The sequence below is a fragment of the Pavona decussata genome, unplaced genomic scaffold, assembly GCF_977016875.1.
Source record: "Pavona decussata unplaced genomic scaffold, jaPavDecu1.1 SCAFFOLD_395, whole genome shotgun sequence".
Classification (NCBI taxonomy): domain Eukaryota; kingdom Metazoa; phylum Cnidaria; class Anthozoa; order Scleractinia; family Agariciidae; genus Pavona; species Pavona decussata.
The window spans coordinates 266,384-285,000 of NW_028145766.1; the positions used below are offsets into that span (position 1 = coordinate 266,384).

At 42.0% G+C, this 18,617-nt stretch overlaps 1 long non-coding RNA gene across 1 annotated transcript in view; it reads left to right on the forward strand.

Annotated features, from left to right (window-relative positions):
• The window catches only part of LOC146451177 (uncharacterized), a 63,434-nt gene that overhangs the window by 12,287 nt on the left and 32,530 nt on the right, over positions 1–18,617 (forward strand). The window lies entirely within an intron of this gene.

Genomic DNA, 18,617 nt, shown 5'->3' on the forward strand with positions numbered 1-18,617 from the left:
AAAGCACATAATTTTAACTAAAATGAATCAGCGCCACTAACCTGCGTTCAGTCCTAATTTCAACAGCGCTATTATTTCCTCTTATTGCTCGCTTGTTCAATTAGGCTCTGGGTTTCGTTTCCAAGTTCTCGTCAAAATGGTTTACCAAGCGAGACGTAAAATTGGGCTTGATCTCTGGTTAGCTTTATGTATGACAAACCAAGGAACTAGCCAGGTAATGTAAACGTCAAAAGGCCACTTTGGTTGGCCTCTTGGATTGAAAAATATGATTTTTAATTCAGGAATTCCTTTTAGTTTAAAGCATCTTGAATCAGAGTGAATTGTGTAGTGAATAATGTAGCAGGTCCTTTATTACCATTGATGCCTTCTGGCCCTGTATATAAGTAGCACAAGAACCCGGGAGCGGGGGAAGCCACTTAACACGATTGTCTGCGGGGAGGCTACGCCTGGAACCCTAAACCCCTATGTATCCCAATTTTTCAAGCTCTTCTCGTTTTCTCCTGAAGAATCGCTATAAACTGAGTGTGCCTCGGAAATCACGTGATATTTTTTGTTTTTTGATGCTCTCACAGCAATTTCATGTTTGAGCAAAGGTACTAATAACTGTTAGCCCTGAAACGCCTTTTATCTATTTTGTTTTCCAGATGATTTAGTTGTTGCGATATTGTTTGATTACGTTAATATTTGCCTAAGTCACGCTCTCTGTTAGTCGTTGCGCAATTCATGTAGAGTCTAGTTACGTATTAAAATTAAGTTAGCTACTTTCTCAGATTACACGCTTATGAGGGTTTCAAAAGGTCACTTAGGTTAGTTGCTATCGAGAGATCGTCCGCTACGCTATCCTCGCTATCGAAAAGGCTAGAGATTGCTACACAGCTACGCTACCAAACCTTGCCAGGAGCTCTACCAAAGTAAGCGATTTTAGTTATTCTATCTAAATGTTATTGATTATTGTCGTTATTTAGCTCTATTTGATTCGAGTTCATTACACGTTGTAAGTTTTATCAGTTAGTAGATTATTGTTACATAAGGCTTTCTTTGTTGATTGCCTTTTTTAGTTCGAACCACAATACAGCGTAATCGTCAGAACTCAGCTACATCGCTACTCAAGCAAGCTATTTCACTAGTAATAAAGTTATTGGCCGTGTGAAGAAAACCTTTGTGTGTTTGTGCGATTGCTTGACCTTTGCTACCACGTGGAATCGAATTGAACTTTGTGCGTTTGGATGTAAGCTTCGGCAAGATAACCTGTGATCCTCTGAAGGTCACATTCGTTCGAATTTGACGAGACTCTTTGGAGTTTGCTACCTGTTTGAATTTGAAACTCGTTATTCCAAGGCCATTTCCTTCAAAGACCTTCGAGCATATGAATCTTGACACTTAGCGACAGTGGAATGGTTAACGCATTTGTTATGTAACACACAGTCACGTTGCAAAGCTCGCGCTCGGAAATTGGACACCGATCGATCATGGCTTCTAATTATGAAACTAACGTGGATGGAAATCAGCAAAATATTAGGACAAGAGAGCGAAATCGAACCCTAGATTGGGAAGGAATCGAATCAGAGAGCCTACGGACGCTAAAACAATCAAGAGGTGCATTAAAAGGAAATGTTACCAAGGCTGAAAACGATATTCGAGAACTCATGCGTGACCTTTCAAACGTAGATCTGGTCAAACGGAAGTTTGAGGAATTGAAACAGATCGTTGACGACTTCAATAAGACTCACATCGCCTATCACGAAAAATTGACGAATGAGCACGACATAGCCGAGTCTAGCGAATATTTCAAGGCTGTGAATGAGTTGTTAGCAGAACTAGAGTGTGGCATAACAGACTGGATCAAATCTACAGAAACACCCTCGTCTCGAAGGCAATCACTTCCGACCCAGACGATTCCGGAAATTGACCCCGACGATTCTATCAGCAATGTTGGTTCTCGTCACAGTACGAAACTTACCCGCCTCTCGAAATCAAGTTCGGGCAGTTCGAAAGTGTCTCGGTCCAGTTCTCTTTCAGCCGCGAAAGCTCGAGCCGCTGCAAAACGTGCAACATTAGAGGCGGAGGCTGCTAATCTGGAACGCCTACAAGCCATCCAACAGGAGGAGCTTAACTTGAAAATGAAAAGAAAAGAATTGGAACTTCAAACTGAAATTGCGAAGGCTCATGCTGAGGAAAACGTTTACATCTTGGCAGAATCAAGTCAGGTGGGAAGTTATGCAGACTTCGACTTAAGCACCCGCACCCACAAGAAATCTTCGCTGATCCTGGCTCCAGATCTCCAGCGAAATCCAGTGCAAGAGAGATCGAACCTTCCACCTGCAGCCATGCCAGCTAAAACAGTAACTTTAAACCCAGCAGCTAAGAGTTGGATTCCTGAAGAGAAATTTCAAAGCGATCGAAAGCCCCCAAGGCCATCTGATATTCCTCACGTTTCAAGTTTCAAAGAATCTCCGGTTTACGTTCCAAGTATCAAAGAAGCCCAAGTTAAAGTGGAACCAGATGAATCAAAATATGTTAGTCAAGCCCTGATTGGCTCCCTTACTCAAAGTCTTTTGGAAGCTCAGTACCAGCAAGATCGTCGAATGCAAGAGCTGATTTGGCGACAGCAGGAAAGTACCCTAGCTCTGACGCTGCCTCAACCTGAAGTACCGACATTTAATGGAAATCCTACGGAGTACTGGACATTTATACGGGCCTTCGAAAATCTCATCGAACGAAGAACTACAAGCGAGAGTGCTCGATTGTATTACTTGGTCCAGTATACCACTGGAGAGGTCCGCGAACTCGTGAAAAGCTGCCTCACGATGAAAGAAGACACTGGATACCAAAAAGCCCGTGATTTACTGAAATCGAGGTATGGCCAAAGCTATCGGATTGCTAGCGCATTCGTCGACAAGCTGGTTAAAGGATCTGCCATCAAGGCAGAAGATGGCGAGGCGCTAAGAAGATTCTCTATTCTTCTCACCAGTTGCAAAAACACACTTCAAGATATCGGCTACTTGAACAAAGTCGAAAATCCAGACACCATGAAAGCCATAGTCGGCAGGCTACCTTTCGGTCTTCGCCAGAAGTGGCGCGATGTTGCAGACAATATCACCGAGAATAAAGAAAGGGAAATCACTATTGGGGACCTCAGCAATTTTGTCACCTCAAAGGCCAGAGCAGCTACCCATGCTGTATTCGGTGACCTGCAAAGCCACCCGCCATCATCTACAGGAGGTGTTAAGCTAAAACAGAAACCTGCGCCGCGAAATGCATCGTCCTTCGTGACACAAACTGAGCCCAAGCGAATCAGCGTCGACCTGAAGAAACATCAGCTCCAAAATGACCGGAAATGCCCTCTCTGTGGTTTGAATCACTGGCTATCCCATTGCAGTGCCTTTAAAGAAAAATCCTTACGCGATAGGCTATCATTTGTTCGGTCAAAGGGTTTATGCGACAACTGTCTTGTTCATGGTCATATGGCGAGTTCCTGTCCGAAGCCAAGGTTCTGTAGAGTGACAGGGTGTACCGGGAATCATTCTAGCTTTCTACATCCCAGAAGTGTGGGCCAAGTCGCGAGTCCGAGTGCAGGAAACCTTGCGTCAACCGAGAACAAGCTACAAACGCAAGACAGCTCATCAGAAGCCTTAAATGGATACGTGAAAGGAAGAAGCGAAGAGGCGAGTAACAACCAAAGTAAAGTCTCTGCTATAACTGGCTTGGCAGTGGTCCCAGTGAAAGTAAAAGTACCAGGAGGCGACGGCGTGGTCCAGACTTACGCATTCCTAGATAGTGGCTCCAACACTACCTTCTGCTCCGATGATCTTGCAAGACAACTAGGGTTGTCAGGCCAGCGAACAATGCTATCATTAACAACAATGGACAAGGAGAATAGTAAAACGGAAAGCCTTGTGGTAAGCTTGGAAGTGCTGGATCTAGAGGAAGAAAATCTCGTACAGCTTCCCATCGTCTTTACAAGACCGAAGCTGCCTGTATCAGTGGCAAACGCAGCTAATCAGCAAGATATTGATCGATGGCCACACCTCGCGGGTATCAGCATACCGAAGATTGAAGCAGACGTCGGCTTGCTTATTGGAAGCGATGCTCCTGAAGTGCTGGAGCCGAGAGAGATAAGACCGAGTCAAAATGGTGGACCGTACGCCTCAAGGACCGTGTTTGGATGGGTCGTAAATGGTCCTCTAGGCAGGACCCAAAGCTCTGCTACCCGTACCGCCAATTTCATCAGAACCGATGTCGAACTCTCTGAACAGTTTCGCAGCTACTGTAATATGGAATTTAACGACTCCATTCATGACCGTAAACATTCCCTTTCACAAAACGACAAGCGCGCCCTGCAAATAATGAATGAAACGGCCACACTCAAGAACGGTCATTATGAGATTGCGTTGCCATGGAAAATCAACCCACCCTGTCTTAACAACAACAAGCCTGTTGCGCAACACCGATTGCGGCTATTACAGAAACGTTTGTCGAAGGATCAAGAACTGTTGAAGAAGTATAAAGAGTGCATGGAAGATCTTCTTCAAAAGGGTTATGCCAAGGAAGCGCCAGTATCTGAAACCGCGGGAAAGACCTGGTACCTTCCCCATCATGCAGTGTTCCATCCAGCCAAACCAGGAAAGGTGCGCGTAGTCTTCGACTGCTCAGCAAAGTATCGGGGAAGCTCGCTAAATGACCAGCTCTTACAGGGGCCGGACCTCACCAATTCCCTTATCGGTGTGTTGACGAGATTCCGTCAAGAAAACGTGGCTCTAATGTCAGACGTGGAAGCTATGTTTCATCAAGTTAACGTCAATCCTGACGACTGCAGCGCGTTACGTTTTCTGTGGTGGCCTAATGGCGACCTAAGCTTAGAGCCAGAAGAGTACATGATGACGGTGCACTTATTCGGGGGAGTGTCTTCTCCTAGCTGCGCTAACTACGCCTTGCAGAAAACCGCAGACGACAACAAAGGGAACTTCGCCGCAGAAATCGTGAGTTCAGTGAAACGGAATTTCTACGTTGACGACTGTCTGAAATCGGTGAAATCAGATGAAGATGCTATTCGCCACGTGAGGGACTTGACAGAACTACTCAAGAAAGGAGGCTTCCGGTTAACGAAATGGCTATCAAATTCCCGAACAGTTGTAGAGTCTGTTCCTGAATCAGAGCGAGCGATGTCAGTGAAAGACCTGGATTTTGACCACATTCCGATTGAAAGAGCACTTGGCGTGCACTGGTGTGTGAGTTCCGACACATTCAGATTCAAGGTCAACATTAAAGACCGCCCAGCTACCAGAAGGGGAATCCTCTCAATGGTGAGTTCCATATATGACCCCCTTGGTTTCGTTGCTCCTTTCATTCTTCCTGCCAAGATACTTCTCCAAAACCTGTGTAAGAAGAAACTCGACTGGGACGACATAATCTCTGACGAAGACCTCGAACGTTGGAAATCTTGGCTAGATGCGCTGCCGAAGCTCGAGCAGTTCTGCATTGACCGGTGCTTTAAGCCCTCTGACTTTGGAGAAGTTGTCTCATGCCAACTGCATTACTTCTCCGATGCATCTGAATTAGCATACGGCGCTGTGGCCTACCTCAGACTGGTTAACGCAAGTGGTGCAGTACATTGCTCCTTTGTCATTGGAAAATCCAGGTTGTCACCTTTGAAGACGGTTACCATTCCAAGACTGGAACTCTCCGCCGCTACGTTATCCACCAGATTGGATAGGATGATTCGAGAAGAGATCGAGTTGGCAATTGACGAATCATTTTACTGGACAGACAGTATGTGCGTACTTCGCTATATCGAGAATGAAGAGAAAAGGTTCCAGACGTTTGTAGCAAACAGAGTGGCTGCTATACGCGAGCAATCCCTACCAACTCAATGGAAGTATGTTGAAACAAAGCTCAACCCCGCTGACGATGCTTCGAGAGGATTAGCAGTTGACGCCATAGTAGATAGTAACCGCTGGACGAAGGGTCCGGATTTCCTTTGGCAAAGCGAAGAAATGTGGCCTGTGCGTCCTGTTGCCATGGATCCAGAAAAGGAGCAACAGTGCTATTTAGAAGAGAAGAAGGCCACCTTTGTCTGTTTGGCTCGTGATGAGAGTGCCAGGGTCAGTGAAATTTTCGAGCGCTTTTCATCATGGCTTCAGCTGAAAAGAATTGTAGCCTGGATCATCAGGTACAAGAATTTACTCCGAAATGCTGTTGAGAAGCGGAAGAAAGGAGAACCGTTGCAGTTTCTATGCGACAATAAAGCAAGCCCTTTGAGTATCAAGGAAATGGAAGATTCTGAGAGAGCAATTATCAAGGCAGTACAAATCCACAGCTTCCACGAAGAATTAATGTCTTTAAAAGGTGGCCACTCAGCAGTTAAGAAGTCAAGCAGAATCGCAAAGTTAGATCCAGTGCTCGTGGATGGAGTTATACGTGTCGGAGGTCGTCTCCAAAACTCTCCGATCAAGCAAGAGTCCAAACATCCCGTGATACTCCCTAAAGACCATCACATCTCTGCCCTCATCATACGTCACCATCACTTAGTCTGTGGTCACTGTGGCCCAGAGCACACGCTTTCATCGTTAAGGGAGAAGTACTGGATAACAAAAGCAAGAGTTTCCATTCGCCGCATCCTAAGTGCGTGCTTCGACTGCAGAAAAAGACAGGCGCCTGTAAGTCAGCAGAAAATGGCCAGCCTGCCGGAAGACAGAGTGAACCCTGCGGGACCCCCATTCAGCTACGTTGGAGTGGACTGCTTTGGTCCCATAGAGATGCGACGCGGAAGGAGCTTAGTTAAGAGATATGGCGTATTGTTCACGTGCTTGTCGATCCGTGCAATCCATATCGAAGTTGCGCACAGCTTGGACACGGATTCTTTTCTGGAAGCCTTAAGAAGGTTTATAGCAAGAAGAGGCCAGCCATTGTTGATGAGGTCCGACAACGGCGGGAATTTCGTTAAAGGGGAAAAGGAGCTACGTGAAGCAGTTTGCGAGTGGAACCAAGACAAGATCCACAATTTTTTACTGGCGAAGAACATCAAGTGGATTTTTAACCCACCAGCAGGTTCCCATCATGGAGGTGTGTGGGAGCGCTGTATTCGGACAGTGAAAAAGGTGATGAAAGCGCTCTGCAGAGAACAAACTCTAGACGATGAAGGCCTCCTGACGCTCATGTGCGAAGCAGAAGCGATTGTAAATGGCAGACCGATCACCAAGGTGTCGGATGATCCCAGGGATCCTGAAGCTCTCACGCCAAACCATCTTCTCTTGTTGAGATCGGGACCGACCCTTCCTCCAGGCGTCTTTGTAAAAGGCGACGTGTACTCGCGCCGACGATGGCGGCAGGTCCAATATCTAGCGGATGTGTTTTGGAGACGGTGGCTACGCGAGTATCTACCAGCACTGCAAGAACGACAGAAATGGGGAAGTGGGAGCCGGAATCTCATGGAAAACGATGTTGTTCTTGTTGTCGACGAAAGTGCCCCGCGAAGTTCGTGGCCACTGGGACGTATCGTTGAGGTGTACCCAAACAAGAGGGACGGCTTTGTGAGGAGCGTCAAGGTGAAGACGAGGTCCTCAGTCCTGGTGCGGCCGGTGGACAAGCTAGTGCTGTTGGAGGAGTCATGAACGTTTGTGCTATTCAAGTACTTAGGACATTGTTTTAGATTTAGTCACTTAAGTTGGACATTACTCGTTGTTACTGTTTTTGCGTTTCAAGCTGATTGAATTATCTTAGTTAAAGGCTTAAGCTTTGTACACCTTTAAAGGGGCCGGAATGTTAGCCCTGAAACGCCTTTTATCTATTTTGTTTTCCAGATGATTTAGTTGTTGCGATATTGTTTGATTACGTTAATATTTGCCTAAGTCACGCTCTCTGTTAGTCGTTGCGCAATTCATGTAGAGTCTAGTTACGTATTAAAATTAAGTTAGCTACTTTCTCAGATTACACGCTTATGAGGGTTTCAAAAGGTCACTTAGGTTAGTTGCTATCGAGAGATCGTCCGCTACGCTATCCTCGCTATCGAAAAGGCTAGAGATTGCTACACAGCTACGCTACCAAACCTTGCCAGGAGCTCTACCAAAGTAAGCGATTTTAGTTATTCTATCTAAATGTTATTGATTATTGTCGTTATTTAGCTCTATTTGATTCGAGTTCATTACACGTTGTAAGTTTTATCAGTTAGTAGATTATTGTTACATAAGGCTTTCTTTGTTGATTGCCTTTTTTAGTTCGAACCACAATACAGCGTAATCGTCAGAACTCAGCTACATCGCTACTCAAGCAAGCTATTTCACTAGTAATAAAGTTATTGGCCGTGTGAAGAAAACCTTTGTGTGTTTGTGCGATTGCTTGACCTTTGCTACCACGTGGAATCGAATTGAACTTTGTGCGTTTGGATGTAAGCTTCGGCAAGATAACCTGTGATCCTCTGAAGGTCACAATAACAATATCACATTTTTTGTGTTTTGAAGCTCTAACGGCAATTTCATATTTGAGCGAAGGTATAATATACCTTATTATATATAATATCACACGAATCGTGCAATTTGAGCAAAACCGGTATAGCCAAATCTCAATTATTATATCCTTTTAAAACGAACAACGGCTGTGGACAGACCATAGGTATGACAGAGGTAGTTTCAGCAGGAAGTTACTGATTCTATGCTTCAAATTTGAACAGTACCAAAAATATTGAAGTGAAGATGAAACAAAGTGTTTCATTTAAAGTCCGACATAAAGCTAACACTTTTATTTTCCATGTGCTTGTTACAGCTATTCGAGAAAAATATTTCCCTGTCGAACGAGTTAGAGAAGTACTGAGGAGACGACGACACAAAAATGTAGCTCGTCAACTTTTCACTGATGATGTAGTTGGAAAGAGCAGCAAAATAAATCTCCACTTGCCAAATGTTAACCCCATAATGCAATTCGTGGCTGGGATGATAAGTCGTTATTTTTCCACACAAAGCTCTGTAAATGTGAATTGAAGAAACCAGTAAAAAAAAAAAAAAAAAAAAAAATAGAGGGATCAGGACTACCTTTGCCGCGAATTGAAACAAGGACCTGATTTTTGGTAAGGGGACGGTTTCTTAATACCTGATCAAATCCCACGATTTCACCACTTCATTCTGACCACTCCATTGTAATCGTTTTGCCCGATGGAAAAATTAACTTGAAATCTCGCCGATCAAACAGACTTTTCCTATCAAAGTCGTAAATAGCGCAGGGTTCTTATTTGGGTCTAAAAGTGATGCGAGGCTACCAGCACCACATCAGCTTGTATGATAAAAACCGCGAAATAGAGTAAGCATTACCTTGTTTAAACGTAACTAAGATCATTTAACCACATCTGAATGAGAAGACTACAAAGCCCGCGCGTTGCATAGCGCGGGAAAACACGCCAAACTCAAGCTAAGTTTGTGTTGCATTCCCACCAGACTTGTTGAAAATCATACGTTCGCTGTGATTGGTTAGAGCATGCGGCATCAGGTTTTTCTTACCCAATCACAGAGTTCAGCAAAACCAGAACTAGAGAAATCACGTGGATACTTTCGACACATGAATAAAATCCTTCTAGTTGTATGGGTTAAAACAGTTCGACAAAAAATCCACCCAGTTTTAAAGTCTATCTATCTCGATAAAATCTTCTCTAAACCCTCGACAGTGTTAACTGGTAGCGAGCACGTGTAGTTTTCGCAAACGTACGCTGTAGCCTTTCCATCTTTTCGCTCCAGTGTTTTGAAGACAGACAACTTGGAGGCGAGCCTGAGGAAGCTGTCTTGTTTACCATCACATAACATGAGGACTTTGTTCGGCATGTAATGAGTGTGAACGCACTACAGAAGTTTTTTGGTGTCCTCGGATTCTCGGTCACCAGCAATTATCATCTAAAAAGAAAAGTTCACATGAAGACAAATAAAAACAAAGAATATATGATAGTTTCCTTCACAAGTGTTATCCACCCTCTGAGGATCTGAGTACCGTTAATATTTTCCGTTAGAAATATCTTCAAATATGTAAGGCTATTCTGAAGTTACTTGTAAAACAAATTTGAACAGGAAATTGCTTTGGTCAAGACTCTGTTATCTCCTACTTTTAACTCGTATAACCAGATACAAGACAGTTATGCAAAAGACCGATTTTATTTGCTTTCTAGTAAAACAAGAGTTTTTTTTGTTAATGTTGATTGGATGTTTGTTTGGGGACGCGTTTTGAAACTCGAACGTAATTCTTTCTTCCCTGTTCGGGAATAGGACAGTTCATTGTTGCTTGCTTGTTTGTCTGTTTTAAAAAAAGCAAAATTTTTTCAACGCTACTACATGAAACTACTGCCTAAGCGCTTTTATTTCATTTCTGGTAAGAATTTGAATTCACTACAGAAGAAAAAGTTACAATAAAGTTAGAACAAACTAAGAAAGTAAGCGGACTGCGCCACAGTAAAGTACTACTCAGAAGCTTTGATCTGACGGATCGCTCTTAACTTAAGAACTGATTTGACGAGCTGTCAGTAAATAAACAGCGCCACAGGAAATTATTGCTCACTAGCTTTCATTTACGTTGTCACACTTTCGGATTTCGTTCATGCTCACAAAATAGAACCAACTTGTACAGCACAATAGACAGCACCACCAGATCCAAGGTTTAAATCCAGGAATGAAAGGATTATTGTTAACTAGCAGAGGATAAAATTGGATTGTTTTTACCTGTGAAGCTGCCGACAATATACAAGAACGGTCTGAAATAATATTTTCACGATAAACCTGAGCTGTTTCAAATACAGTTCGAATTTTACAGACTATTACTCTTATCCAATCAGAAATCGAATTTTGACTTGAAATTGATCCACGCAATTTCAAAAAGAATGCATTGAATGAATGTATTCTTGAAACCCCAGACTAATGGGTTGTATTTTCAAATAATCGGTTTATTACTAAAATCTAGGGAGGTACACTTGACCTGGTTCAAACAACTCTTGTCGCATTATTGTGTTAAATGCTGATATCAAACAACTCATATCACTCTCCAATAACGTGAAGAAACTGAACATTTCTAAAGCCTACGCGACAGGACTGCAAGGTGATGTGGGTGACCGATTGATAACTGTACCAAACTTAGTTACGGCTCGCCCCTACCGAAAACAAATCACAGAGGTAAATGTTTGGTGGTATTTTCTCCCATCCTGTGGCACTAATAAACAGAAAATTACAGGCCAAAAACATTTACTACATTTACGGCTACCTACACTACCATTTGGCCTTGTCGCGTAAACTCGAGGCTTCAAATTTCGACAACGTAACGTGAAATAGCTGTATATGATATCATATACCTCACATTACCAACTCACACAATGACCAGTTCTTCGTTGGTTAGATAGCTCAGCTGGCAGGGCAATGCACCGGCATCGAGGGTCATGAAACCCGTTCGTCTCTTTTTTTTTTTTCATTGTTATTATTATTATTATTATTATTATTATTATTATTATTATTACTATTATTATTATTATTAGTAGTAGTAGTATTATTATTATTATTAGTATTATTATTATTATTATTATTATTATTATTATTATTTATTTTAATTTTTTTATTATTTGTACTTATGGCCAAAAAACTCAATTACCTTAGAAAGTTTAAAAAAAAACAACCCATGTTGCCTTGATCGACCGCCAAGATCTCTAAACTAACACTAAACGCAACGTGTGGAAATAAATAAGGAGAAATGATATTTTGCACTTATGGCCAGAAAACACAAACTACCCTCGATTGTCAAGAGGCTAATCGACGTTGCCTTAATGGACCATCAAGTTGTCCTATCAAACATGAAAAGGAATGTATGTAAATTAATAAGGAGAACTGATATTTCAGGAATACCTACATTTGCATCACCTCTCTACTGTCCCCGCGGTAACAACTGCGCAAAAGTTTTCCGGAATCCTTGTCAAACAAGTGTTTCCTCACAAACTCGGCTGCTTTAACCGCTCTTTTTTCATAGACATCTTCCCCAAGAACTTATGCCCCGCGGGCAAGGCCAGAGATCATGAGACCTGGAAAGCAAAACAATCTGAAACATTGGAAAACTGTACTTTCCCCTCATTTTTTTCGAGTGACTGGCATTTTATCTTTCCCCTGTAATCGAGCATATTATGAAAATAACTAATTCTGTCCCTTAATCTCTTGAAATATACATGAACGCTACAACTCTTTAAAATGCACCGCCTGTAATTCCAATATTTCTTACATACAGCGTTTTAAAAAACTTATCATTTGCACAAGTGGTACCTAAACGTTGAAGGTGCTTAACTACATAATAGGGTATTTTAATTAGCCCTGACGGCCATATTTTTTGGCGTTATTAAAACGTGAAACGAATTTCCTTCCTGTGAAACGTGGTTTACTAAGTAGCCGAGAACCATGATTTTCCACATCACTTCTCCTTGTAAAACTCCAAATAATACTAATGTCCTTGGTTTCGGGTGTTAGGTATGGGATTGAATGGCTTGTATATTCTGACGTTGTGTGTTGAAAAAAAATAAAGGACAATTGAAAAAGAGAAAACACTAAAAGCACTACTTACTGTTTAGACTTCAGAACGTTTTTCACAAAACCCAAGTAACATTCCCGTGAACAAATAAATGATTCTTTACAAGACTAGTGTCTTACTTAGAAAACTACAGATGTATATGGTTTACTTAGGCGCTAGGCGTTTCCCACATTAGATATTTATGTTTAGTTATCCGTATTAATGTTTTTAAAAATTTAAATTAACTAAATATTCATATATGTATCAATACAATCTTAAAAGGAAATGTGAAATAAAGTTGATGTTGTTGTTTTTGTTGTTGTTGTTGTTGTTGTAGATGATGATCATCCAGGTGACTGCAGTCAATGTCACCTCGAACAGTCCTTCTCAGGACTACACTCACTAATTTACCTTCTTATGATATGACTCGTGGGTCCAAACCATTTCCAGTTCCAATAACAATGTCACTTTAGTAAACAGTACTCACCATTCCAAGCTGTGATCATCTTGGTGTCCAGATGAGACGGGGTCTGTTTCTTCGTTCTTCAAAGAGGATTTCCCTCGCTCGAGCGAGTTGCTCTTTTGCTACTGCTCCATCCACGTCAGACAATTGCGCTGTCTCCTGTAAGCTGCCTCGCACAATGAGAACATTCTTTCCTCGCAGCTCTTTATGAGGGTCCTACAAAACAACGAGGACAAAGTGTAATGTGGTTTAGTCCCACGATCTTAAACGCGTTGTGCCATGCTACCAGTAACTCTGACTGGTTTCCCAAAAAAATACAATGAAGAGAGCTGTAAATTGTTCTAGGCTAGATGGACTAGAGAAAGTTTTGATCATCAGCAGCATTTGACCGTCTTTCCACCAAGGAGATCGTATTATTTCACTCACTTGATTTTACACTGTATGAGTGTTCTCACCAGAACCCTACCGCCCCCCCCCCCCCCCGGCTCCCACCGTACCCGTTGAAATAATGTTTTTAAACAGAAAATTCTGCATAGCAATATTACTATGAAACTCGACATTTTTAAGGGGGAGAGGAAGAGAGAGAGACAAGGAAAGGTGAAATTTCCCAAAACTTATGACGATCATTGATGATCACTTCAATTACTCCAACTGAATCTTTCGTCAAACACACGGGCTTCCCTTTTTTCGTCAAAGGTAAATATCTGCCAAGAGGACTTAACTCTTTTATGATCATATTCTATCAACTGTAGCCTCTATTTGGAAAGCATTTATTTTTTTCTTTTTTCTTTTTTTGCCACTTTCATGTCATTCAAATATAAACGACAGTAGAACGTTGAAGGAAAAGACAAACCAGTGCCAACAGTTCAATTCATTGAGTGTAGTATGATGACGAAAGTATGATATTTAACGATAGAATTTTCGCCGATTTCCTAGCGCCTAATATATACACAGGCTCACCACATCACCGTACCCATTTAATTTTAATTTACAAAGAATTTTACCTTCCTTAGAGTAAGCCTTTGTTTTAGTCTCTCTCTCAACAACTTTGAATCTCTCCATTTGCTAGAGAAGAAACAAACATTTTAAACTGAATTATAACACCAGTCGTTATATTTAAACTATCTGCTTGCAAATTTCACAACTCTAAAAATTATAATGTAGTAGCTCAGTGTAACAGAATAATTTACCTATAAACTGGAACAAACATGTATAGTTTATAATTAACTTATACCATTACAACGCCCACTCGAATGGGAAAGCCCCCCCAGAAAGCATCACAATTTCGCACTGATGTAGTAAGCATTCCCCGAATTAACCTAGCCACTCCCTTCCTGAACGCACTCACTTTAGAGAATTCGTGAATCATGGTGGATGGGAGAAGTACCTTCGACGGATGTCCATGGCCGGCGAGTGAGGTGATTACGTTACCTTACTAGGTCTGGTGAACATTCTCGATATTCGGGTTGCCGTGGTGTCTAGCTGAGGAGAAGGCTTACATATAATCTACCCAAGTAACCACAGTCAAGAAGAAACTGATTTCGACAGCATTGATTTGGTGGGCTATGAAGCGGAAAGCGACTTCTATAGCCTTCCGCAAATGGACGCAAAAACAACAGATGTACTCGAAGAATTAAAAAACATCATAAAATTGAAGTATGGAGACGGGCAAATTACTGAAGATCAATTTTTCCCAAAATTCTGAAAAAATTGTAAGTTATTCCCAAGGCGTTTATGAGGGAGACAATGGTCTTCTGGAGGTCAATGCTGACGACAGTGTCAGTTTGTGAAAATTGTTTAAAGAAAGACTGAGAGTCCAATCAGCGGCAAAATGAAAACGAAAGACAGAATACACATATTACACAATAACGTATTGGACGACCGAGACTGAAAAGTTATGCTCAAGACTAAGATCGGATATAAGAACAAAGGCGACGATAATGGGCGAGATTTGACCGCCATCTCAAACGTTTTGGCCGATTTTCTTTCCGTTTTCCAAAAAAAACTTGCGAAAGTGTTAACGGACCCGCTCTTTAATTTTCTTGCGCTCGCATTAAGTATTAAAATTCTCGTCTTCTCTTGCTCTTATTTGATCTTGGGTTTCAAAACTGTATCGAAAAAAATTTCAATGGACTTGCGTTAAATATCGTAGCGAACTTGTTAGTAGAAGATCTTTTCCAGTTCACTATTTTTGAGTTGTATTGTTAGTTCTATTTGAAAAAGAAGGAGTCTCGTACCATTCGTGCACATTTCAGGCGTTGTAATGGTATAAGTAAACTATATACATGTATGTTCCAGTTTACAGATAAATTGTTCTGTTGCACTGAGATGCTATACTGATAATTTTTAAAGTTGTGAATTTTACATGCAGATAGTTTAAATATAATGACTGTTGTGCAATTAGGGAAAAAAAGATGATTGTACAAAATTTAAATCCACTGTCCAAATTTGAGGTCCAAACCATTCTATATTTACGGTGAGGCGATCGGCGACCATTTGCGGTCCAATTTGGGGATCATTTCCCGTCCGGGGATCATTTGCGGGCCTTTACTATTAATTTCAAACATATTAGATTGCGTTACTATCTAGTAAACAATACGAGACCCGCGTTCAAATGGTAAAACATTTGTCCTGCTTGAGTCTTTGTATCAAGAAAAACATGTGTCATGATCAGTGACGTTTCTTCTGAGAGCCCGCTTAATATGGACACCCTGACTACGGACACTTTTGCGTGTCCCTTTGGTGTCCGTATTAACCGGGTTCCACTGTACTTCAAAAAAGTTAAATTTCTAATTTATGAACCGTCGCGTCAGTGTATTTTATTTTATTGTAGCCCTAGCCATCATATAGTGGTGAATAAAATGAACATACTTTCATGAATGGAAGTCCCAAGGAGTGAAGTAATTAGCAAGAAGACTGATCAAAAAAAAACTTCAGACTTTCCTGGAAGCGGCGGAAGGGAGGGTACTAAATAAAGTATCACAAGGGGGAGGGGTGGACGTTAACTTCTTAAACTTTTCCATAAAAACGTTTACAGCAGTCCATTGGCCCCTGACGCTGAACGGTATGGTATGCCCCTCACTACCTCAAAGGTAGAGAAAAAGATTCCCTGCGTTGCCCAGTGCTACGTTGTATTACTATGCACACTAAACCTTTCGGTTGTAATTTCTGTCAGAATTTCTGCCCGTTTTCTACAACCCTTTCTCGTTGTTTGGATTTAAGTGCTATTCTTCCGGTTCACATTCTATTTTTGCGACCCCTGACAATATTCAAATTTTGCTACCGTTTCGCTTATCTCAGCAGAGAAATATATCAGCTTGTAGAAACACGACGTAATACAAAACTTGAGACGGAAAAACACCACGCTGAAAAACATTCAGCTTCTATACCGACGTGGTATGTAAATGTAATTAACACTGAAATAGTTCCTTGCTAAACTCCCTGAGGAATAAATTGAATTCTAGCAGCAACATTCCGGCCCCTGAACTTAAAGAATTTAAGTTCACTTAAACTTTTTAAGCGACTAGAAAAGTAACGAAAAAAATAAATAAATAAATAAATAAATGTTCTGTCTTAAGGACATTTGAAAGTTCAAGTTCACAAAAATTGATCGGCCATTCCTTGAAAAGTCCTCCTTTAATGACTGTTCTCATTTACGGTCCTGCTCAAGAAAGCACAGCTTCGTTATCGGTCTTGTCAAAGTACATTTCTTGGTTGCAATCTTTGCTGATCTAACGAGACTATCTCTTCCAGTATACACTTCAATGATCCGACCAAAAGGCCATTGTCCACATGGAACTCTTTCATCAAAAACCAAAACCAAGTCGCCAACACAAAAATTCCATGACGGTGTTGTCCATTTTTGGCGTTCTTGAAGGGCAGGTAGTTAACTTGACTGCCATCTTTTCCAAAATACATCCGCTAAGTACTGAATTTGTCTCCAACGGCGCTTGCAATATAGATCATCCTTAGAAAAAAACACCTAGTGGCATACTACTATTTTGTCGCAGGAGCAATAAATGGGGTTAGGCGTACGTCAAAGCTTCGAAATCTGTAGGGTTGTCGCTTTTGGGCGTTAAGGGACAACTGTTCAAAACGCTTTCCACTTTAGTCATAACGGTGCGAAGAACCTCTCCAGACACCAGCTGATCCCTCAACAAACTTCCAATGACCTTGCGCGCAGACCGGATTACACGCTCCCAAACTCCCCCCATATGGGAAGCTCCTGGTGGATTAAATCTCCAATCAATATTTCTTTGCTGAAAAACGTCTCGATTTTCTGATGTTCCAATCATTTATGGCTTCTCGAATTTCCCTCTCTCCTGCGCATAAATTAGTGCCGTTGTCACTTCTTATCGTCTTTGGATGACCTCTGCGATTAATAAATCTCCGAAGTGCGCTAACAAACGAATCTGTATCCAAAGAGTCAGTCACCTCTATGTGAGCCGCTCTCGTGGTTAAGTATGAAAAAAGGCATCCATAGTGTTTCACAATACTCCTACGCTGTTTGACGTGCAGTGGCCCGAAGAAGTCAATACCAATGGAAGCGAACGGAGGCTGATCAAGGGTCAGGCGATCTTGTGGTAAACTCGCCATCAGTTGTTGTCCATGAACAGCATTCTGTCTTCGACAAGTAAGGTATCTCCCAATCACTCTTCGAACAGTAGCCCGACCCTTAACAATCCAGAATCTTTGACGCAAGCTCGCCAACACTTATTCCTGGCCAAAATGCCCAACAAGCTCATGATGTTCCATGATGATAAGGCTCGACAAGTGATGGTTGCTTGGTAACAAAATCTGATGCTTTGCTTGGAAGTTTATTGGAGCATATTAAAGTCTGCCTCCAACTCAAAAAATTGCCCACTGATCCATCCAAGGTATCCACTTGTAAATTGAGCCACTCGAGCCTGAACATCTCAATACATGCTTCTGCCGAACCAAAGAACTTGACTTCTTTTGAGCGTCTAAAACTTGACGAAATGACACTCTCTGCACGTATTTGATTAGCTCAACTTCTGCGGTCCTTATGTCTTCCAAAGAAAGTTCCTTGGGTGGCAGACGGGCGTCCGAAGGATTACTAAGTGCCCTTCGTGAATAAAGCTTGTTCTTTATGAATTCTTTGAAGCGGATGAGCCAAGAGACACCCCACTTCAACTTGTACCAGGAAGAATAACGTTGGATCATCGAATTCATTGTTGTTCCTGGAAAGGCCAAAAGATGAACTTAAATTTCCTTCTTGATTTCCGGATCCTCATCTGAAGTCGCGTGGAAGGGTTCTGGGAAAGTAGGCCAGAAACGTTCATCTTTCCACAGGAATTCTGGACCCGCTGAACCACCGAGTGTTATGAATCATCTCATCTGCAGTTGCTCCTCTGCTAATTTAATCTGCTGGGTTATCGGACGTCGGCGCGTACCTCCCCTGGACGGGCTGGGAACCATCATGTATGACTGCAAGTCTATTGGCGACGAAGGTATGAAACCTCTTGTCCACATTCCTAGTATATTGCAGCACAGAAGTAGAGTCCGACCAGAAAATTGATTTGTCGATCGCAAACTCCAACTCTTCACGAAATACTCGGTCAATCGTGTTTGCAAGGACAGCTGCCGACAACTCCAGCATCGGTATGGTCATCGGTTTTACATGGGCTAG